At 40.3% G+C, this 23,517-nt stretch overlaps 1 protein-coding gene across 22 annotated transcripts in view; it reads left to right on the top strand.

Moving 5' to 3' along the window:
• The window catches only part of LOC141770516 (uncharacterized), a 458,180-nt gene that overhangs the window by 356,786 nt on the left and 77,877 nt on the right, over positions 1-23,517 (top strand). For 9 of the 22 annotated variants that reach the window (XR_012594577.1, XR_012594576.1, XR_012594575.1 and 6 more), the window contains one exon: positions 78-2,242. The exons of 6 other annotated variants lie outside the window; for them this stretch is intronic. The gene's annotated coding sequence lies outside the window, so the exon portion shown is untranslated. Of the gene's footprint in view, positions 1-77; positions 2,243-9,360; positions 9,895-10,622; positions 10,683-18,673; positions 18,937-23,517 lie in introns of those variants that run through there. 7 more of the 22 variants (XM_074640099.1, XM_074640097.1, XM_074640109.1 and 4 more) reach the window with 6 other exon arrangements.

Genomic DNA, 23,517 nt, shown 5'->3' with positions numbered 1-23,517 from the left:
ACAACCTCCGGTAAATGCCATGAATGCCTTTGAAGACAGACTGTCTGAAAGTGTGCCCCCTTATCCCCATTTTGCAGGATTCATCGCTTCGAGACTACAAAGACATACTAAAGACACACAATTCTACAGAGACATCAGAGGTTAGGCCAGGAGGAGGTTGTGACGGCAGGCTTTTCTTCGTTGAGTGCGGTTTGGATGTGGTTGGGAGTCACGTCGTACAGGAACTTCTTCGTTCTGCTGAACCCTTAGTTCCTGTGTAGTAAAATGTGTGGACCTGTCATTCCTTCCATGCTTACACTCCCACAGTTAAATCAACATTAACAATATTTCTGTGCATGAAGCACGACTGTGGTTCCCTCAAGCTGAACTGACCCCTCTCTTCCTTTGTTTGGCTTTTTAGCTTTTTAATTTTGATCTCTTTACACTTTGGTCCCCGTTCCCCATCACTCTGTCAACCGCCTTCCACCCAGAAACATGCAGCTCTGGATTACCCAGCCGTGGCATTGACCTCTCATCTTTATATTGACCCTCTATTTCCCATGACCTCTGACCTCACGGGGGCAAAGCCTGCAGCCGTCTGGACCTCCTCCTCCTCCTCCTCCACCTGGCCCCTATCTTCACCCTTCAGATGGTCCAGATGGATTACTCTCTGCTCTCCGGACGTCTACGGGATTATATTGTTGTCTCAACAGAGAGGATTCCACGAAGCTCAAAGCCTGAGCAGCAGCTCTTAAAACCAAATTAGTTCTTGTGATTATGTTTACATTTTTTTCCATCAAGCCCTGAATATTATTCCAAAGCATTTCTTTCAATTTGAATTGTCCCTTGTCATCTTAGATGATGATTATGATGTGTGTGTTTTTTTTTTAATCAGAGTAGCACAATACAGATGCCGGGGGAACTTTTTCTGCCCGTCTCTCTCTTTCTGTCGCACTCTGAACTTGCTGTCCTCATTCCATAGCCTGGTTTTGATACATAGTGTCCCGATAGTTTGCTGGGGAGAATCTGGGTCAGCGTGGGGAGCCTGAGATAGCACAGGCACAAGGCTGACTCGCTAGAAATACGTCACTCATCGACGCACGAAGACGAGAGAAAACAATACTCTGCTGCTTCAAAACAGCAAATTCCACATACCTCACATATTTTTCATCTGCTTGAGTTTGAGCAATATCACAATGTGTGTCGGTGGGACCAGTAATAAGGCACGACAGAGCCCAGCCTAGGCAGGCTTTGAATAGGATGCCCCATAGGTACAGATAATAACATTATCTTGGTCAAACAGAAGAGATGCAGGAAATTGTTCACATGTGCACAATTCATTATCAAAATTGACTGTGTGTGATTGCCTTGCCATTTTGAGTGACAGGTTCAATATAGTTTTGGATTAGGTATTACATCACTGAGGTCTAGACATACATCTAATGTGTGATTGGATTACATGGACTGGATATGCAGCAATATGCAGCAAGCCAACAATTTTGTTCATTTTGGCAGTTTGAGTAAGTCTATGATTGAAATGATGTTTCTCCGCAGAGAATTTTCTTCATATTTTCAAAATTGTGTCATATTTTTCTTACCTTCACCTACACTCTGCTTTTCAGTCTGTTGTTATTAAAGTGTGAGATCGTGTTTTGGTGCAAAGTGGGGCTTGCTCTGTGGACTTTGGTCCGAGCAGCATTCCTGATCCCTGCTGAACTGAGAACTAGGGAGATGGGAGGGGAGGGGAGGCGAGGGGAGGCAGAGAAAGAGCTGTGAGGGAGGAGGGGGAAGGCAAGAACAAGAGAGGAAGTGAGTGTTCATTACAAAGTGCCTCTCAGTTATGGGCATGCCCAGTAGAGTTCGCCTTGCAGCCTGAAATCCAGCCTCTAAATTTGAACAGGAGGGAGACGACTTTTGTTGCTGCTCTCTCTCTCTCTCTTTCTCTCCTTCTCACTCTCGTGTTTGGAGAGATTTATTTTTTTTGCTATGGAAGAGCAAGAAGAGGTGCACATTTCATCTAGTGCAAAACAGAACAAGGGGGAAGTGAAGCAAATAGGAAGAAGAAGATGAAAAAAGAAAGAAATACTTCACCCCCATCTCCCTCTTCCTCTCCCTCATTCCCTCCTCTGCCAACGACTTTCACCTCAGAAATAGCGGAGGGGAACCAACTTCAAAAGGCAGTCAGGAAGGAGCTGGAGTGTGAAATCTGAGAACAGAAGCAAGATGAGAGGCTGACCGGCGCTGTGTTTGCTATGCTGTCCAGGTCAGTGCCCAGGAAAGACCAAACAACTGCTCACTCTTTTCCTTCTTCTATCTTTTTCTCTCCTCTCCTGTCTACTTAGTGTACATTGTGCATACAGTGCTTTTTTACGTCTGCTTGTACTCTGAATTTAGAAAGAAAGAGTGGGTGTAGTGGTGAGGGATTGTGTAACAAGACTGACTGACAGACTGTGCATCGTCTCTCAGCACCGGCACCGGCCGGTGTCACCCATTGCGGAGTGAAAAATGCTGAAACTCTAGCTGCTCTCGCTCTAGATGTAGGAACTGTTTAGTTGATCAGCTCAGATTTTCACGTGCGTACATGTGTTGAGGGCGGACAAATTCACTGAATGCGGCCACGTGGTTACGATAACGGAGAAAACATGGAGATGCACTGTGGGCTGGGTGCTAACTACGGTGTGTGTGTGTGTGTGAGGTGCTCTACTTAGTGATGTGATGACAGCTGGGGAAAAAAGTTTTTTTTTTTTCAGTTGTCAATGTGTTGGCTGCTCAGTTTTTACCTCCAAATTTCCATTTTTAATTTTAACATTGGAGGATGTCCCCTCATTTCATACACTTCATACATGCATCTTTACTGAAAACCATTATTATATAACAATGTTTTATTATAAAATGTATTCCCTTCAATTGATGGGCTTACCTTAAATCCCCCCCGAATCCAGTAATATTGCTGGATTTAATCAGAGTGGATATATGATTATTCAGTAATAACGTGAAGTCAGCGTGGCTTTACAGCAGAGATCAGTTTGTGATCTTTAATCAACAAAGGTGGAGTGGTTATTATCGATGACTATTTATTTCATATGTGAGCTGTCAGATAGCTCACCTGTCTGGGGCTGTCCTCCGTCCGAGGCACCCCTGAGGGCCCTGTCCCATTAGCTATCCCAGCATGCTTTGCCACTGACAACTAAGTGTCAGCCGTGGCCTCCCAGGAGACTAATGTTGACAGGTTTCTTATTCCTAGGCTGTAGAAGTGGGGCACACTACAGATACTATGGCACTATAGGGGGCGGGGGGGCAAAGTGTGGCTTTTTTAAAGTTATTATTATGAGTATTAGTATTATTATTATTATTATTACATTCCGGCAGTAATCAACTTTTTTGTGTCTTAGCTTTACTATTACAAAACACTGAACTACAGGGCTGGATCTAATGTATATTTTCAATATTGATAAATCCTGTTATTATTTTCTCAATTAATTGTTTTGTTTTTATTATATTTTCCCAGAAACATGACATACAGTAAAGCCCAAATCAATATCTTTGTTGTCAGATAAGACAGAGAAAAAGCATCAAATCCTCACATTTGTGATGCTGGAACTAAGGACGAAAAATGCTGATTAATTGATAACCATAATTCAGCTCGGTTTACTCGTACTTTAACGTACGATATATGCTCTGACCGCTAACTATTTTCAAACTGTATGGTGACAGTAATAGTTTTACGTCATTCCACACAGTTATTGTTGAACGTGTGGGGCTAGAAGTGATGGATGTTTTGTCAGTATAAAATCCCTTCTCAGTGATAAGTAACACTTTCATGTTTACAGTAGTTGGGGCTGTTGTCATCATCCTGGTATTGTAGCTGACGCTCTCTGCTCAGTACTCCTGCCTGTAATGGTCACAATCACTGTTTCCCTCAATATCCCAGTTTTTTGTACACAAACTAAACTATCTGTACATGAGTAAACATTTTAAGGATGGATAAGACATTATTTTTATGTCCATTGTTCCCACTTTCATTAAAAGCCCTCTACTATACTGTTAAGGGCTCCCTGAAGAGAAACGCTTTGTTTGTTACATGATTTAGGTGAGAATAAAGAAGTCCTTTTCATGGTTCATCGTTCATTGTATGACCATTTAAGGGCTAGACTTTTTTTTTTAAAATTTGTAAAATTAAAATTGTGGCAGATTTCTTTTGCCAAGCTTGCAAAGAATACAAATCTCTTTGTTGGGAATTTAACGTAATTTGTAAGAAGTTGATATTCTTGTCCCACAAATATTTTTGGTGCCTTCTAAGTCTGTGGGCTGAGCACTTGTATATTTGATATTTGAATCACACAATAAATAACATAACTTAGTAGAGTGGACAATTTAGAAAAAGCTTCTACTTACAATTTCGATGGAGATAATATTAAAATATGATTCAAGCATTAAGGTTCATTCTTGACCTTTGACACAGTAGATCAAGGTATACACTTACTAGTAACTTTGATCTAACTGCTGAACAAAGCTAAATAAGATTATTTTGTTAGAATGTAATTTGTTGTGAAGATTAAATTCAGACTTTAGATTTTTTAGAAGAATTCATTTTTTAAAGTAGTTTCTGACTACCTATAGCAAACACATCACAACTCGATTTCTGCAATAAATAATAGTTTTTTCCCAATTGTTTTTGCAGATTTTACACATAAGGGGTCATGGTTAACTAACTGAACTACAGAGCCTGTAAAACAGTTGTATAATGTATCTTCTGTGACTCTGGAGGAGCTTTCTAAAGTAAATGTTTTTACAGAAAATCTGGACAACAAACGGTGGACATGAAATTTGAAAGATGAGGGCATACGATTCAATGAAAGATTCTATTGAATTGCATCATGGGAAATGTAGGATAAATCTGGATATCAACTTTATTGAAGTGAAATACTAAATTGCTGGAGTACCCTTTAAGCCTCCACAAATCGGGTTTGCCTCGGTTTAATTAAAGGATCTGTTTTGTCAGCTACAGTCGGAGTTCACTAGTATGACTTCACCACGTTCTTCCCCCCCCCCCCCCTTCCTTCCAGTAATCACCTTTTCAACTCAACTGCATTCATTTGCAAGCGTCAATCAGGACATGCTTTTTCTTATTCTGACTCATATTTGTAAGAATACATGAGAATGTAATGAATCAATCATTATGATGTGCTTGGAGGTGTTATAAGAAGCATCGGACTTGTCATCTCTTAGCAGCCGTGTTGTTGATACGACTCTGCTCTGTTGGAGCTGCTTATATCAGCACCATCAGGATTTCATTTATTTAACTGTCAGGATGACTCCCGTCTTCCATGGGAGACTGCAGGTTCCCATGCGTTCCTCCATGGGTCCCACCCCTGATGGCCCATCTGAGGCTCCATGATCCATCACACAGCAGGCAGCCATGTTTTCTGAAAAGGCTGTGAACTTGTTACCTCCCTCAGCCCGCCTGCCTGAATGTCAAACCCATTTTTCTTTTCTTCTGTCCCCATTCTCTGGCCTTTCCCCTTCCCAGGATTGCTGGTTTATTGAAATAATTGGGCTGCATTCAGTGTGTCCAGGTTGCCAGTGCAGCTTTTGAATTGAGATATCAAGTCTGGTGCCACGATTTCCCTCTGACCTCCCTTTTTAGAACTCCTTCCTCCTCCTCCCTCTGCCCAGCCTCCCCTCCGAGGTCGTGACGGGTCATCATCATGACTCCAGCCTCTCAGCACAATGACACGGCATCCATGGTACATTATCTACAGTGGGTCAGCTGGCCCGCAGCTCCGTCTATAGACTATTCTTCCCTGCTCTGTTGTCTCGGTGATCTCCGGATCCAGCCTGTTCAACATGGCACACATTCAAAATGGCAACCTCAAGGGGCTTTTATTCCTCCAGCAGAATTAAATCACTTTTCTCTCTCCTCTTTCTGCCTCTCTGCTGAGTTATTCAGAGTTTAATGAGGGATGGAAGATAAAGGGAAGCTTATGGTTTGCCGGATGATGGAGAGGCTGCCTTTTTGTTTCTGTTGGAGGAGCCACACAGCGTTCATGTGAAAATTATTATTATTTTTTTTTTTTTTAACCAGAGGGGAAGGTGATTGAGATGTCTGAGAAAGAGCCAGGGAGTCTGGAGAAGCAGGGGTCATTAAAGTGTCAGAGGAGCTTCAGCTCTTCAAATATTATTCTACACTTTAGAGACAGTCCCGGTTACGCTGCGTTGAGTTATAGAAGAACGTACGGAGGTACGATCTGCTGCGAGGTATTATGATTATCAAACATGAATGTGCTGTTTTCACCATAGGCATCAAATAGTTATGTTGCCTCTATACACCTCGAGTGCCGTGCATCATTTTAGTGACTGCACAGGATTATCCCCTTACATAAGCAGGAGTGTGGGCGGTTTGGAGACAGCTCCTGACAGTGTGGGAGGGCATCAGACCGGCCCGGAGGAAGCGCAGAGCTGTTGTTGTGAGGTTCAGGGCGGGTCAAAGTCCATACTATGTATCAGCTGTCAGAGAGCGTGTTTGGTTTACCGGCTGCACGAGCATCAGCAGCGACGCAGAGTGGAGAGACAGAAGAGTTCATCTGGCTTACACACTCTCTTTCTCTCTCTCTCTCTCACACACACACAAACACATAAAAACGACACACGTCATTGAGGTCAGAGCTGGTCTATCTCTCTAGAGCTGTTTGTTACTTTTCCCTCGAGCAGTTGTACCAGCCGGCTGCTGTGGACGTGGAGTTCCTAGAAAAAAAAAAGACATGTTCGCAGTAAAGGAGGACAGTTTTAGTACATCCTTGAAGGAATTTTGACAGGTAGATGACGCAGGTACTCATTAATGACTCGGTAATTGTGCTTTGCACGACATAGTCACTTGTAGTATATAAAACCAGTTTAGAGGGTAAACACTAATAAAAAAAGGAAAGTTTCTATATGCAAATGTGCAGAACAACATTTAAAATCAACGAATGGAAAAAAATGGAATTACTCCTGTAATTACTCCTTCATTAATATCTGAGAGTTCTTATTTACTGCAAGTGTGCACTGCAAATATATAGTGCAAACATTAAAATAGCAGAAAAACCACAACATGATACATATCTATTGTAATAGTAAAGTAATAAATACCAAACAAATCTGACAAAAAAATTAACCAAAGGTATTTTGTGCAAAAGAAAAAAAGCAAAAAAAAAAGCTGTAAGTTGTAAGAGTAAAATATACAGCTTTAAATGTTAGAAACTGTAATTCAAATTTTCTTTTCTTTCTTTAAAGCAAGAATATGTAACTTTTGAAAAAAAAGAAAAAGAAAATAGCACAATCTCTTCTCTAATGAAAAGTTGAATTCATAAGCATAAAAAACAGTCTTCCTTTTATTTATACACTCATAGTTGTTGCTGTTACAGCCATACATGGTCTGTTATGACCAGTAGCTATACAGTATATCTTATGTTGGGTCATGTTAGCTAACTTAAGCTAGATATCGCTGTGTAACTGATATTACTGCTCTTCTATACTTATGCTACTGTTACACTACGTTTTAGCATTTACTGCTAACCTGTGACTGCCACATGTGGCCACAACTGTCCCTGTTAATCACATTAAAGGTGCCGAAAACCCATTATCTCAATTAGCTTCTTAATATGGCTAATGAGCTCCTTCGTGTACACAAAATGTTCTACCAGTTAAAAAACCATGGTTCTTTCACGTTCCTTATTGTTGTTTTTGTCTGTTCTCTTCTCACTGGCTTGAAGTGGGTTGAGCTTTGTGAGAAAAAGGTGGTCGTCTGTGGACCTATCAGGATTTATCAAAATTTTGATTTAAATTGTGATGGCAGTTGTTGGGTTGTTTGCTGATGTTGCTAGGTGACTGTGAATTCAATCTGATCAAACCACACCAACACAGTCCTGATGACGCAGACTAGTTGAGTTTTGGACTGTTAAACTCTTAATAAATAATATTTAAAGATTATCTAAATACCTAAAAATGTTTTATTCCAAACGTAAAAAAACGTGATTGTTGCTTATTTAGCCATGAATATTTAATGTAACACTTCCAAGGGCTTTGATGTAAGAAAATAATGATACACTTGAGTATCACGACATCATGTTTTTTGATCGCAATATATCACCTTTCTTACAATATGGCAATATATCGCAATACATTGAACCGTAACCCCTGTTTCGTGATACATATTGTATCGCAATATTCTTGTCAATACATAGGCCTGTTTAATACTGAAACGTGACAAATGTGCAACATCGATATTCATGTCAAATTTATGGAGCCCAGTGTCAGGGAAGATGGCAAAATATTTCACTGAAATTACCAATTATGTGCCTTCAAATTACAAATCATGGCCTCACATTACTACAGTCATGGGCGGTACAGTATACTGCATCGAAATGTAGTGTTACGAACCCTCAAATTCATAAATTGTCTCTGACAATGTAGAATTTGCACTCACAAATTGCTTTGCTCTGCTGTCCCATGTACAATATTTAGCCTCGTGTTCTTATTGTGCATGTGTTTCAATTGGGGCTAAGTTTTTAATGAAGCTTTAAAATCATTTGTTATCCCATAAAACACTTAAGATACCATTAACAGTGTTGAGTTTAACAGCCAAAGCCTGAAGTTTTAATCTATGTATCTCAGGCCAAGATCAAAATAATAAAACGTAAAGCTATCAAAGTAAGCAAACAAATGAAGTGATTTGACGGCACAATTTAGTAATTTGAGAGCATACATGATTTAATTCAAGGGAACTAATCAAGTAATTGATGGTAAAAATTACTAAACTGATTGAACAATTCAGTGAATTGAGTGTATGACTCAGTCAATTGAAAACAACATTTGCTGTAATTTGACTTGTGATATAATGATATCACACTTCTCAGAGATCGCCTGTCAATTCAAGAATGTGTCCAATACTTTCTTCTTTTATTTTCTAGATGGCACTCCAGTATTTGTTACAAAATACTCAGTTCTCATTTCGTTTCTTTAGCAGAAATGTAAAATTCATCACTTCCGGAGCACCTGAGGATTTTATGCCAGGAGAGGCCGCAAATGTAATCCCATTACATCAGGGAGAGAGAAAATAACAGACAGCTATATGAAAATGTCAGAGAGTGTTTCTCTAAATGTTGAAAGCTTTTATTTGACAGATGATTGTTCTCAAACTGACCACTCTCTCTTCTCCACACTCAAGCCTCTAAGCAGAATCTAATGTTTGAATGTGCTCCCACCTCACACTGAAGATGTAAGGTGTATGCCAGTGAGTGAGTGAGTGAGTGTGTGTGTGGGTGGTGGCGGTGGGTGTGCGTATAAACCGACGCCTGCCCTCTCTCTTTGTAACTCTCTTCATCTCCGTCTGTCTCTCTCCAGCCTCGCTCCACCTTTTTTCATCCCCCTCCGTTCTCTCTCGGCGGGGGTGAGAGTCGCAGGTTGACAGCCTCGCAGGTCTCCTCATTACGCTGTGTCTGAGCCAGCAGAGATTTATAGAGATGATAAAAGCAGTCTGGAGGGCAATAATGACCACAGGCTCTGATGCAGAGGGAGGAGGAGGAGGAGGAGGAAGAGGAGGAGGAGGAGGTGGAGGGAAGAGGGATGCAGGGCTCTGTCTGGCCGCTCGCTCTGCCTCTGATCACTCACTGTGGTGCCTGAATGACTTTGCGTTGTGCAAAATGAAACAGCAGAAAAAGTTACCTTCAATGTCGATATATATATTCATATCTTCAAATCTATATATTCACATATCTTTTTAAATCTTTTATTCCAAATCTCCCTACGTTTCCTAGCATCCAAGTTGATCCCTAATTGGTCAACAGCACGAGGCAAACCAGCTAATTTAATTCACATTTTCATAAAAAATAGTGCATTTTTTCCCCTCTCTATACTCAGTGCTACTTACTATGAAAATATGCATTTATTTCAGCTATATGTAAGCCTATAAAAGCTATAAAGAAATATGAAGGATTATAGGTTTAGATTTCATTGGCAATTCATAGTTATCTGTATGAAAATAAATGCTGTATTTGTATGTATTTTTCATCCATGTATGAAAATGTATGGACTTTTAATTTTGACCATTATAACTAGGTGTGGCAGCAATTTTGTCATTATTTCACAAAAACAGAAATTTCTTAGCTAGTTACAAAAAAAGAGTATTTTTTTATGATATTGAAATTTGTGGTTTGAGAGGGATATGTGAGAGCTGAAGTGAAAAGATGTTGCCTCATCAGTCTTATACTGCTCACTTTGCTGAAATATTATAATATATATAATAATATCTGTTATCTCACTTATAGATCAAGTGCATGTATTGTGTAACTAATCAGGCAATATTATTTACTCGTCATTATATATTATATATATATTAGTTTGATTGATTTTATATTGTCATTGAACTTTAAAACCTATAATTCTTGGTCAAATGACGGGGACGACAAACTGTCCAGAGCCCCCCTCATGCTGCCCTCCCCCGTCGAGCAGTAGTGAGGTCAGAGAGCATGCTCAGATCTCCCTGGGTGTGGCTGAGGCTCTTCACCACACGCTGGTTGTCTCATCTCCTCTTTACACCTGCACTCCCCCCCCCAGCCCTGCCTTTACTTTCACCTCTCCTCCTCTCTCCCCCATCTGTGCTGCAGGGTCAGAGGAGGACAACACTGATACCAACAGTAACGATCTTTGTATTAATGGTTGCCATAAATAAAAGTCAACTACTTAAAAAAAAATGGACGAATACAAGTTTTTGGAAGGCAAGAACAAAACATTTTTTTTCTAAAACTGTTGCATAATTGATATTTTCTGCTACAATCTTTTATTCGAACATTTTGTGTGAAAAATAATATTAAATTCCATAAATATCTGCAGCAGAATAACTTGGCACAGCAGCTATTTAATGTTAACCTTTAAACCTAAAGTATTTCTCTATAACATTACATATCCATGACTTAATAAGCAACAGTATAAGTAAAAAACAAAACAAAAAACATCTTATTTATTAAAAGATTAACACCCAGGACGTGTGTGGTAAGATCACATTTGTTTGTCATTAGAATCTGATTCAAATGTTGTTTCATTGCTCCGAGTAGAAGCTGATAATGAAACTATGTTTTCTATTCTTGTCTCGTATAAAGTGTGTGATGGGCTGTTTCTAACCCAAACCCTGTGTTTAATATTAGACCATGATTGGCCTGTTTTAGGCCTATTATCAAACCAATGCAGTACTGACACATTACCAGAGCAGAAACACACTTCACCTGGCCAAAATGACAAATCATGCCCTTTGATTGTTTGCAATTTGGCAGGGACTGTACTGTGTGCCCTATGCAATTAAGGGCATTTTTTATTGTAGTTTTATATTTTTGCTTATTTGCGTATCGTGCATGTGGGAGCAAATGACGGTTGGTGAGAGAGTGTAATGTAGGGAAAGCACGAAAAGTACTGACACTGAAATAACAACAGCTGTAGTGAAAGAGAAAGAAGTCATAGGGCATTTAGCCAGACACAAACGTGTTGATGCTTGGATTGAGCTGTTGGGAGTTTCTTCCGTAGCTTCCCTTTGATTGGGTCTAGAACTGTTCATGTTAGGAGCTTTTGGCTAAGGACAGTCTGAATGCTCAGCCTAAGGGTAAGGGAGACTTCACTGTAAGGTTGCAGATTTGGATTCAAAGCTTCAACACATTGAACAGCTAGACTATCCTCTAAGGGTGACATCTGTACATGTCTATCTGTCTCAGAGCAACACTGAAGAGACAAATTCCCACTCTCAGCTAGCAGGAAAGGTAAACTAAAACGCTCTAAAAATTGGCCATTTTGCCTGGACTCGATCACTGCTGTTTCTCTCTCTTGGCTCCCAGTTCCATTTTCTGGTCCATTCATATGGTAATAGGGGTCAGGAGATGAGGGGGTTCTCACGTTCAATGTGAAACTTGGCCTTTTGTGTAGCCTCGGCTCAAACTGCCGCGACGGAGGCCAGAGGTGAAATTGAATTCAGATGAAATTCCCCAGTGAGTCTGGCCTTGGGCAGGATGGTGCTAGACTGGACTGGGCTGGCCTTGGTGCAGGGTGCAAACCACGGCTCTCTGTCTGGAAGGGTAAACTGTTTGGCAGGGTGTTTAAGAATACCACATATATTTTTGGATTTGAAGCTACCAGTATTTTTGCACCAATATCAGTGTCTTCAATTTAGACCTTATAGTACCCAAAACACAATAATTGTCCAATTCATTAATGTTTATGGCAGAATGATCTTCAGTGAAGTCATGAAAAATGCCTCTGAAATGTATGTTAGACTATCAAATGGAAACTAAAGCAGTCAATTGAAAACAATCTTATTGCCAGGCAAGAGCATTGATAGTAGAAAATTCTGCAAAAATCCACATTACATTCATTAACACCTTTTTTAAAAATTTGTATTTTATACAATATCTAGACATGGCAAAAATTGTATGGTTAAGGTTAAGGAAGTGTTCTGATTATGGCAAATACACTTTGGTTAATAGTGAAGGATCATGGTTGCAGTTAAACAAGACCAAGAGTCACAGCTGAGGATGATGGGAATGTCATCAGTTTTTCAGGAATTTGATCCTAAACCTTTAAACCTATTGGACAACTTCAAAGTTTGACCTGTTGATAGCATTGGAAAGTTATGATATCACCAATGTACACATCATAATGAGGGCATCATGAATGTCTGTCCACATTTCCATAGCACTCCATCCAATAGCTGTGAAGACATTTCACCAAAAAACAAAAATGTCAACTTCATGGTGGTTCTATAGAGAAAAGCCCGGTGATCACTAAAGTAATTACGATTCAACATCTGCGAACCACAAATGTTTATACAAAGTGTCATGGCAATGCGTCCATTAGTTGTTGAGATATCTCGGTCTGGCCTAAAGTGGTGGACTGACCAACCAACATTGCCATCCCTAAAGCCATGGCACCAGCATGGCAAAAAATAAAGCTAACACTAATTGCAAGTCTGTCAGGAGTGCTACCTACAGTATTTATTTTGGTATTTTCACTTTTTCAATTTTACATGATTTACCAAGGTTTTTAACAGCTTTTGGTAATAACTAAACAGAAAGTAAATAGTAGAGCTACTAACGTCAACGGAGGTGCCATTGAGTTATTATTATGAGGCGTTCACGGTCTGCTCGGCAAAAATGACCATTGGGTGAAGGTAAATTACAATGTCATCTTGATATGTTCAAATGTAATCTCTTAAAATTACGTTTTTGGCGAGAAACTTGAATAAATCCAGTTGTTTGTAGGAGATGTTTTCACAGCAATATAAAATAGAGAGGGAATTATGACCTGTTTAACTTCATAACAACTTACCAAGATTTTTTTTAATCAAAGCAAATATTTAAATAATCATAATCATTTGAATTGTGTTTTTATGCAAATAACAACTATATCGTAGATGATATTAGCAAAGTACAGTATACTGTGTACAGTACCCTCCCTCCCCCAAAAATAGGGCTCCCCCAGAGGCTACAGTGTAATTCGAACACTGTAATTAACCGCGTATATAATGTTTTTTTTTATGTTAAATATATCGAACATTGAATGGCAACAGATCTAAAATGTTATTCCTTCATTTAGCGCAGAGATTTCAAAAGTGGCAGATACAATTTCTGAGTGGCAGACAAAAAAAATAATACTTGTCTGCCACAGTGGCAGGAAGTGAAAACAGTTAATTTCAGACCCCGGTTACTGGTGATGTTGTGAATAATTTTACTATTTCCTATGACATGCCTACGAGACAGTGTTTACAGCAAGAATGTTTTTAAAAAAATAAATTACATGTGAAATCTCAAGCCAAGTAATTGTGCAGGAGTAGTCAGATTCAGAATGTTGCGGGTAGATAACTCGATGGTAAATTTGGGAATGACCTTGTTAAGGTAGCTGTGAATATTTATGAATAGACTCCATTCTGTGTGTGTAACCTTGCATTAAGAGCATTTACTCTTCAGACATTCAATCCTTTGCCATCCTCCTTCAAACAAATATATCTGTGTCCTTGGGGCTTCCAACAAGCATGAGTCAGAGCTGGATTTGTTACGTTTATAAAAGATGTTCCCAGCACAAACATTTGCTCGATAAAACACCTTGTGTTCCGACATGTAGAGTGGTAAAGGAATGAGTTATTTTTTATTGGAATGTAAATGCAGTTGCACAAGAAATTTAAAAGTGTCCAATGATAACTAAATGTCACCACTTTGTTATTAGCAGCAAAAGTTTCAAGGCCTGACGGAGGTGCAGCCCACACATTTCACAAACAGTTACTCTGCTTAACTAAACAGCATTTCCCCTTTCAGTGTCCTGTTTCAGGAAAGACAAAGAAATGAGAGGTGCTATTTTTCAAACTGCTTTCAACGTCCACCCACAGCGGTAATTCTGGGAAATAGGAGACTGCTATTTCCAGCCAAACTGATGTTGTTGAGGGCCTCAGAGAGAGCAGCAGCATGCCCTCATACTGATAAAAAAAAGGCACAAGACCAAAGTGTGTTGGAAAGTTCATACGCACCTTGGATCATAATTCAATCAAATTTGTTTATTTCCTAGTAAAGGGAGTTTTGGTCTGGGTAGAATCCATCAAGCCTTTGGAAGCATTCCTCAGACACATACGCACACAAGTTATATATCATATGTGTGTGTGTGTGTGTGTGTGTGTGTGTGTGTGTGTGTGTGTGTGTGTGTGTGTGTGTGTTTGTGTGTGTGTGTGTGTGTGTGTGTGTGTGTGTGTTGGGGTGCATTGGGTTCAAACAAAAATCCTGTTTACAGTAGGAGCCTGTGTTTTCTATAGGAGGAGTCCAAGCAACCTGCCATTTTAACATATTTACACTTAGTGCAGGGGGAGTATGGAAGCAATTACAGGGCGGTCACATTTGGCTCCGGGCGGAAAGAAAAGTAAACTAGCAGTATTGTTAAATATGATTAAACTACCCTGAATCCCAAAAGTGGTGTGGGTGGAGGGCTGTGCAGGCTAGGGAGGCCTCAGGCTAGATCCCCTTGGGTACTGCAGAGGTCTGAAGTACTACCCTGCCACCTGCATGTGGTTTTGTGCCTCTGACCGCAGTTTTGGGATATTTTATACTGACACATTTATGAGATAATGATTATTTAAACTTGCGTTAATTGATTAATTATCCACTTGGCGGCCTTAGCAACAAGCTGTAAACACATCATCTGCATATTACCGCACAAACTTGTTGCAGCGATGTTAGCAAACAATGTCTAATCTACACATATGGCAGACACAGAGCAACATTAGAGTTTTGAAGTTGTGTTGGCCACCTCAATATTCACTCGCCTGTTACCTCTGTTTTTGCTCTCCAACAAAGGAAATATTTGTGTCTTTTAGCTGTAAAATACTGCACTATAGCTGCTAACTTTGTCTGTCTAGTCTTTGGTGCTGAGTCAGTGTTTCCCATTAATTATCTTGACTGTGGCGGGCCGCCATAATCTAATCTTTCCCGCCACGGTTTCATAATGAACCCAAATTATTTTTTATACTTCTCAATGGGTGTGCTGGCTGGATACTCGCCTTCCTCCGTGAAGGCGATCGTTCGCCTCAAGAAAGGCCCGGGGTGAAAGTGGCTCGCGGCTCCTGTCATGTCAGCTTTATAGCGCCCTCCTGCACGGACCTCGCCACTTCCCTGGGTCGCTGTGCCCTCTCTCCCTACGGGAAGAAACGGGGCCCTCTGTTACCGATGCAACTGTCAACCAGGGAGGACAGGGCAACCCAACCTGCTTAAGTCAAATTAATAATACCACAGTGTAAAAAGTACAACTGTATTAGCATCAAAATATAATTTTAGGTACCAAAAGTAAAAGTACTCCTTATGCAGAATGGCCCATTTCAGAATTATATATACTATACCATTGATCACAATTATTGATGCATTAATGTGTTCATCACTTTATGTTGCAGCTGGTAAAGGTGGAGCTAATTTTAACTACTTTTATACTTAATACTTATATACTACTTAATAATATCATAAATCATAGTTTATTAGTTGATTTATATAGAAATATATTGAAGTTAAAAGTACAATATTTCCATCGGAGATGTAGTGGAGTAGAAGTAAAGTATTTATTGCATAAAATGGAAATTACTCAAGACAAGTACCTCAGAATTGTACAGTATATAATAAGAATAAGTACAGTACTTGAGTAGCCTAAATGTACTTAGTTACATTCCACCACTGCTGGAGCACAACATTGTTTACAAGAACACAAAGTTCTTCATATATCTAGCTTCTTCATTTTGCTCTCAATGTGCACCAGATTGATGTATTTAACTTTAAAAATGTACAAGAGAGTCAGAGGTCCACCTGCCACGGTATCACAAAATCCAGTGAGAAACACTGTGAGCGGGTAGTGTACAGTGGGCTTTTTAAGGCATTTTCACTGAAAACAGGTGTCTGCTGCTGCTGAAACTGACGTGAATGAAATCAATGATAGTACTGAACCAAAACAATAAAGTTGCAGGCCGTAAAAGAAAAACAATGAGCCAAAAGACGCTAAAAACCTCTGTAGGGGAACTACAGAGTTGAGTAAAAATGATTTATGGGTTTCTCTCTAGTGACACCTCTCACAATACACAATTGATTGTTAAAGTAATATTAAAATATGAATTAGAACAGCTATAAAACATATTTCCTTCATTCAAAAATCTTTACTTAAATCATGTCAAATCAACTTTAAATCACACCTCAACCCTTGATTCATACATTCCGAAGCCAAAATTGTCAGAGCAACGCATGAGGCATTAAAACTCTACACTGAATATGGAGTTTGGAGTTTGGAAATGGATAGCAACAACATCATTATAACAGATGTTATTTGGTATTTGATTAGAATTTTGTTCAGTTTAAGCATCTCTTCCACGGAAGGCTCTAATACCTGCTCAGTTCTGTAGTAAATGTTCTATAATCATCTGAGGTGAGGTGACTGAGCTGTGTCTGATAAAAGTGTTTGTGCTGAGTGAACTTTACTGTGACTTTACTGATGCAGTAGATGTGACAGGCCCTGAGCAGCAGTGTGTCACGGGCTGATGGAGAGATAGAGATAGATTTATTTATTCTTTTTTTTTTTGCTGGCTGTTTCTCCTTGAATGCCGGCATGAGGCCAAGCACCACAGATAGTGTTTATTTTGTCATGAGGCGTGTGAGAGGTGCATGCGAGCTGGAATGAATGTTCTTTGTCCTCTTTGCCACTGCTCTAACCCGTCCATCCTCCAGTCTATCAGTCAGCAGGACTTAGGTTTGACAGCTCAGGAAGGCAGTTCTTCATTTTGGATATTTTGTCAGAAAAACATTTGTCTTAATTTTTTGAATTGTAGGATTTTACAGTTTGATACTGAGAGTTTTAGACTGCACAGTAGTACAGCTTACATTTTGTGCCCTCATCAATATCTTTAGTTTTTTGATAAACATAATAAGAAATTCTGTTTTCCCTTTTCACTTCTGGGAATTTTTGAGGCAATAAATCAACCGTGTAGATTTAGAATATTGGCAGTTTTACAAAACTCCAAAATTTTCCCCAACGTTTTCAGAGTTTAGGAAATCCACAAGACTGCGAGCAGACCAACCCCGCCGACCTCCCTCTGGAGCAAAGCAAAGTGGGGCTTGCTGGAGGCTGTTAAGGGCTGTGGGATAGAACCAGGCACCTGAGAGTCTAGCAAGAGCCTGCACAGCATGTTGGAGAACCAGAGGGGGTTTCGGTGCCCACTCCACGCACCCCTGGATGTGGAGCCTCCAACATGCTCTGCAGGCCCTGCCTCTCCTCTCACCTGCTATGACAGCCTTCCCAGCCCCAGTAAAGCCTCCAGATTTTGCAAACAAAACATATATGAAGAGTTTATCTTAGTCTTATCTATCAGATACTGTTTTAATAATTTTAGTTTGAATAAAAATAATAATTGTCAAGACAATTGGTAGCCTAATTAATACGTAAATGTGTTATTAAACTTATTTGTATTATTAATAAAACTGTATTATTAATATTTGTGTGTGCATCATAAATATATTTGTGAACCTTATTTTTTATATGTGGACATTTTTTACATTTATATACAACGATAACTATTGAAAAATATTTTAGTGAAGAGTCATTTATATACAAAATACATTTGTGAATCTTTCTGTGTGCCTTCATTAATATTGAGACTGATCTGATATATATATACACACACACACACACATAGTATATTAAACGGCATCATATCAGAGGTGGATGATACCGACTGAACCAGATGTGAATTTAGATAAAATGTAAAGTTTCAGCAATACCAAACACAGTCTAACTCTGTTCCAAAGATGGAAGTGGAAGTGTGAGGTTTGTTTCATAATACTCACAAGGCTACAAGTATATCTGGCCATTCTGTGTCCTATTTTGCTTCTTGGTCATCAAACTTCTGGTCTGTAGTTGCTGGAGTGTTTCATGTGTGAGCCCGCCTAGCCCGACAGATGATTGACAGCCGGTAATGAATTGTGGAAAAATGTGAGAGACCAGCACAGCAAGAGGAAGTGCAATGAGCAAAGATAGGCGAATAAGAGTGCAGTAAATTAAAGTAGTAGCTAGGAAGGGGGGAATAAGAACACTATCCCCAAGACTACTTTATTTCATGGTGTTAAAAATTACTGCTTCTCACCACAAACTACCTCGCCCTGTGTGACAGGTAATTATTTTGGCGGCCAGCCAGACCTCCCCAAAGCGTCTCTGCCAACCCGATATCTGCACCTCTCTCAGGGGGCCATCTGTGCACAGCTACCCCAGATAAGTGAGAGGAATGTGGGGCAGCCATGCTGTGATGTGAGGGGCTTGCCTGAAGCTTAGATCCTGGAGACTGGGGCTGCACCCGGACTTTGTACATAATGGCAGAACGGAGGGAGATGAGAGAGGAGGGCGTGGCAGACAGCAGGAGGTTTCTGCAGGTGGTGGGTGAGTGTGTGAGGGAAGGGGGGGCTCATTCAAGTATGACATCAGCACCTGCCCTGACATGCACATTTCTGTTGCAGACACAGATTTCATAAAGATTATGTTGCACAGAAGCATTACATAGCATTAAGTGGACAGCTCTTCATATTACTGCAATTGAAAAAAGCTTTTTTTTAAGATGCATGGTGAAAATATAATGCCCTGAAATGACACAGATGCAGAGCTTGCGAAAAAAAAAAAAAAAATGTTGTTAATCTCCAGTGTCTATATGATTGACAGAGAGCCCCAGAGGCAAACAGACACCTTTTTCTTTTAGTGTGAATCAGTGTGAGGCAGACAGATGTTCTTACACTAACTTGCTATTATGCATCACACATCAGTCAGTCAGTCAGTCAGTCAGTCCGCCAGCCAGCTCGCCATCAGGTCATCCAACCAGCCAGTCGGTGTTTCATGTGTTCAGTCAGTAAGTTCATGATTCAGCCAAGCAAGCAGCCAGCCAGTCTGGCAGAGAGCAGCAGAGGAAAAGCATAAATAAAACATACTGTACAAGTGAATGCTTTAGAAGTATCAAGCTCTTCAGTTCCTCTGGGCACAGGACAACTCATTTTCTCTCTCTTTCTTTCTCTTTCTCCCAATTTTTCTTCTTTCAGACAACTAACTGTCACTGCATTATATTTGCAGTATCCAATTTATTTGGTTGAATCCTGTTCATTTAACCATAAATACAACTTTTTTTTTAGATCAAGTCAATAATGTAATTTTTCTTGTCATCTCAGATTTTACGTTCCGGATCACATACTGGAAACCAGCCATTTTCCACTTGAAGTTCATCGGGTTCATTGTGTCACGTTACTCCATTTTCTCCTCGGCTGCCATCTCTATTTATTTTACCACCTTCAGTGGAAAAACGTCCTCTCTTGTCCGCGTGCGCCTGTTTCACGCACACACTTCCTCTCGGCTTCCTCTCTCTGCTGAGCCGTTAAAAAACACTAACTGTGCTGCTCTATATGTGCCCCGGCAGAAGGTGCAGTACACTGTAGCGACTATAGCAACTTATGAGTTATAGCCCGGAGCTGGAACACACTCAAAGGAAAAGGGAGGGGAGGGAGGGAGGGGGTGTCTTCCGTTGGTGGTGTATACTAGAGGAGGTGACACTGCACTGTGTGTGTGCGTGTGCGTTTAGGTACAGGGTGTAACATTACCTTGTGGACCCCATGCGTCTGTCCTCCAGTTTCCCATGCCCTATAAGACAGTGCTGATTGATTTGAGAAAAGTTAATGAACAGGTGAAAACATGTCCTCACACTTCAGCTCACATGTAATGTAGATTCTATTTTTGGTATAAGATGAAGTGATATGATCGTTTTAGGAGACATCGTCATCCACACCTCCTATACCAGAGCTGCTTTTAAGTCTGAGTCAAGTCTCACATGTTTAGAGGGCTAGTCCGGGTGACTTGCGTATATTAATCTGCACACATCTTTGTCAGCGTTTTGTACCTTCTCAGACGGGGAGTTGTTCTCAAAGCGTGTATAGAAGTTGTCCAGTACATCTGGGAGAGATGAAGACATTTACTCAGCACTGCTTGTTTTTCTTTTGTAGTCCGTTCTTAGTGCAGATCACATGTTTCTGGTGTTGGAGCCGTGGTAGTTAGACTCCACTTTGTCCCTGTACTGTCTCTTTGCACTCTTTGGAGTGCATACATGGATTTCCTGTACTCGTCCAAAACAAAAGTTCTAAGCGTCGGCCCATGCTTAACGTTTGGCATGGACTTCCCTGCTAACCCAGGGCTTGTGATTTGGGAATGTCCGTTGTCCAATGACAATGTCATTGATGAATTTGCCAATGTAGCTAATGAGCGTATCCGTGTACGTGTTAATGTTGTTGTCCTGAAACACATACCACTCTGTAGTGCTGAAGCAGTGATGTAGGGCCGAGTCTGATTGGTCGGACCAGAGCTGAATGGTTTGTGTCATTGGTCTGTCCTGTTTGAGGCAGATTTGCCGAAGGGGGGGGGCAAGGGAGGGCCTTATATCCTTCCTGGAAAGGAGTGTAAACATGGTTGCGCATGTTCCCACCACACGAAGGACAGCTGATGTGTTGGTGATAAGTTTTGGCAGAGCATTTCTCAGGTTGGTATTGTTAATATCTCCGGCCATAATGTAAGCAGTGAAATATTTAGTTCTTTAGCTGCTAGATGTTCAACTTGTTTTTCTTTTGTTAACATTAATTGAATTTATCTACCTTGTGCTGCTGAACAGGTTGCACATGGGGGTTTTATCTTGGCAGCTGTACAGTGACAATGAACTAAACGCCAAAACAATGGGCTAGGAGAGGCTAATTGGCTCTGTAGAGCTCCAGAGTTGGGCGATACATCTCTGTGGGTTCATCACTATGAGCAAACCATTCACGTTGCAGAAAAATTTAAGTCATTGTTAATGCAAAAATATAGATTATTGACAGTTTAAGTAAAGTGTTAGTGACTGTAACATTTTGCTGACAAGAAGAGTAAAATATTTAACTCAAGAGAAGTTAAAGACACCTACATATTTATGGATTTACCCATATAGGCCAACTGAATGACTACTTATGTGAGCAATTTTCGTTCCAGGTAATCGTGGAATATCTCTACTCAAAAGTGTAATTGATAACATACTATAGATAACATTCAGCCACTAGATCTCTGCCTTTTGCAGTTGCCAGTTCATTGCACTCAAACAGACCGTCATGTCAAGTGATGAATCTTTCATTGTAGAGTAAAAGTAATTCTGCAACATGTAACTATAGGCCTACATTAGCCCTGTCAAACTTGACAGAAGCAAAATGAATCTCACCAGAAACGTCTTGGTTAGTCTTTACAACAATCACCAACTCTGGTTCAGTCGGCCACCCACTTCTAAATCTCCTCTGATGTGTATCTTCATCATACATTGTTTGAGTGAATTACAGTGGAAACTGCCGGGGCTCCTCGCTCGCTCAGCCGGTAGCGGCATGGAGGGACTGCATATGCTGCTGGCGCTGCGGTGCCAAGGAGCCGGCAAGGAGTCGGCAAAGTTTCACTTTGGGGACATTACGTGACCAGTCATTATCAATCCACTTGACGAGGGTATAGCTTCAAACACAGGTGTTTTCCCTGTGTGCATTCGTTTTTCATTCAGAGAAAATGACTTTCCTTTTCCCATCACGACATCAGTGTGCACGCAGCGCAGGTATCCAGCCGGAAAAGCAGATGGTCTGCGAGGCAATGTATCAAGGGGTAAAGTAAATAAAAACAGGGCAAAGATTTAACTAACGTTAGTCTAACATACAATAGTTTTAAAATGTTTTTCCATATGTTGTCATGTATGAAGAGACACAAAATGAATACTGTAAACGGACTACTCAATTACTATAAGTGTTTCACTAATGCTAAGATGCTGTATGTCGCTCCTCTGGGATTGAAGCTGTTATTTTTTGTCATTTTGACAATCTAAACGACAACACATTAGTTCAGGTTGTAATGGCTGTTGGTTTTGTTTAAATATGCCGAAATTGTAATTGGATGGGTTTTTGTTGTTCGGACGATTAAGCTAAGACAACTAATATGTTCTAGCGTCAGTTGTCACTTGTGAGTCACTTATTCTGCAGCCCGATGGAGACACCAGTGTCAAACCATTTATCTGTTTTTTTCAACACTAACTGATGACTTGATCCCTGACGAGACAGAGACACCATGTGATACCAACGTCATTATAGTATTGTCTCACAAGCCTTGCTAGAAGTGGGAACCGGACATCAGATATCTTCCACAGAGATAAACAAAACATTCATTTTGGATCTGTCAAAATGTTTTAAATGATTAAAGGTACTATATGTAACTTTAAAAAAATCCTTGCTATTAATAACACAGGTTGCTGTTAAGCGGACTGCAGTCAGCATCCTATTGTTCGCACTCCTTAGGTGTGAGTCATCATCCTGGGCATCGGCCAAAACAGTGACGTGACACTAACTAGCTTGCCATTTGCAAATTACTCCATCAGCTAACGTTATGAAGCAAAACCGTCCCGAGTACTTTATATAGAAATCAGTCTCTGCAGGCTGTTATAGGCAACCGAGAAAGTCGAGGAAGGTCTCAGTTTTTAAGTTACATTACATTCTGTTTACGCATTGGCAATACAAGCAATTACTACATGTTAATTGTTACATATAGTACCTTTAATTCACAGTTATAATAGTTTTTCGAGGAAATGCCATACTTTTATTCAGCACCTTTCTAAATGCTTCTGGTCTGACGACGGATAAGCCTCTGGGGGCAAGGGGCTATATTTTTGGGGTTCCGCTGTTGCAAAGACTGTTGACCTGCATTCAATCAAAGCCTGCTTGAACGTGATTGGACAATACAAGTGGACTAGCAAACAAAACAAACAGAAACCAGAACGCTTCCGGCACCAAAATCTTGTGCCGTTGCCGACAGATTCTACATTTGATCTCAGAATCTGTTTAAAGAGATTATTTTAAATTTGACTCCTTCCTGTGGTCATTTGTTTGGCAAGTAGTTGCTGGAACTACTTTGTGCCTGCTGTACTTATAGTCAGGAAAAAACATG

Source organism: Sebastes fasciatus, chromosome 7 (assembly GCF_043250625.1).
Source record: "Sebastes fasciatus isolate fSebFas1 chromosome 7, fSebFas1.pri, whole genome shotgun sequence".
Classification (NCBI taxonomy): domain Eukaryota; kingdom Metazoa; phylum Chordata; class Actinopteri; order Perciformes; family Sebastidae; genus Sebastes; species Sebastes fasciatus.
The sequence above is the reverse complement of the archived record's forward strand: the minus strand, read 5'-3'. Positions and strand labels throughout refer to the sequence as shown.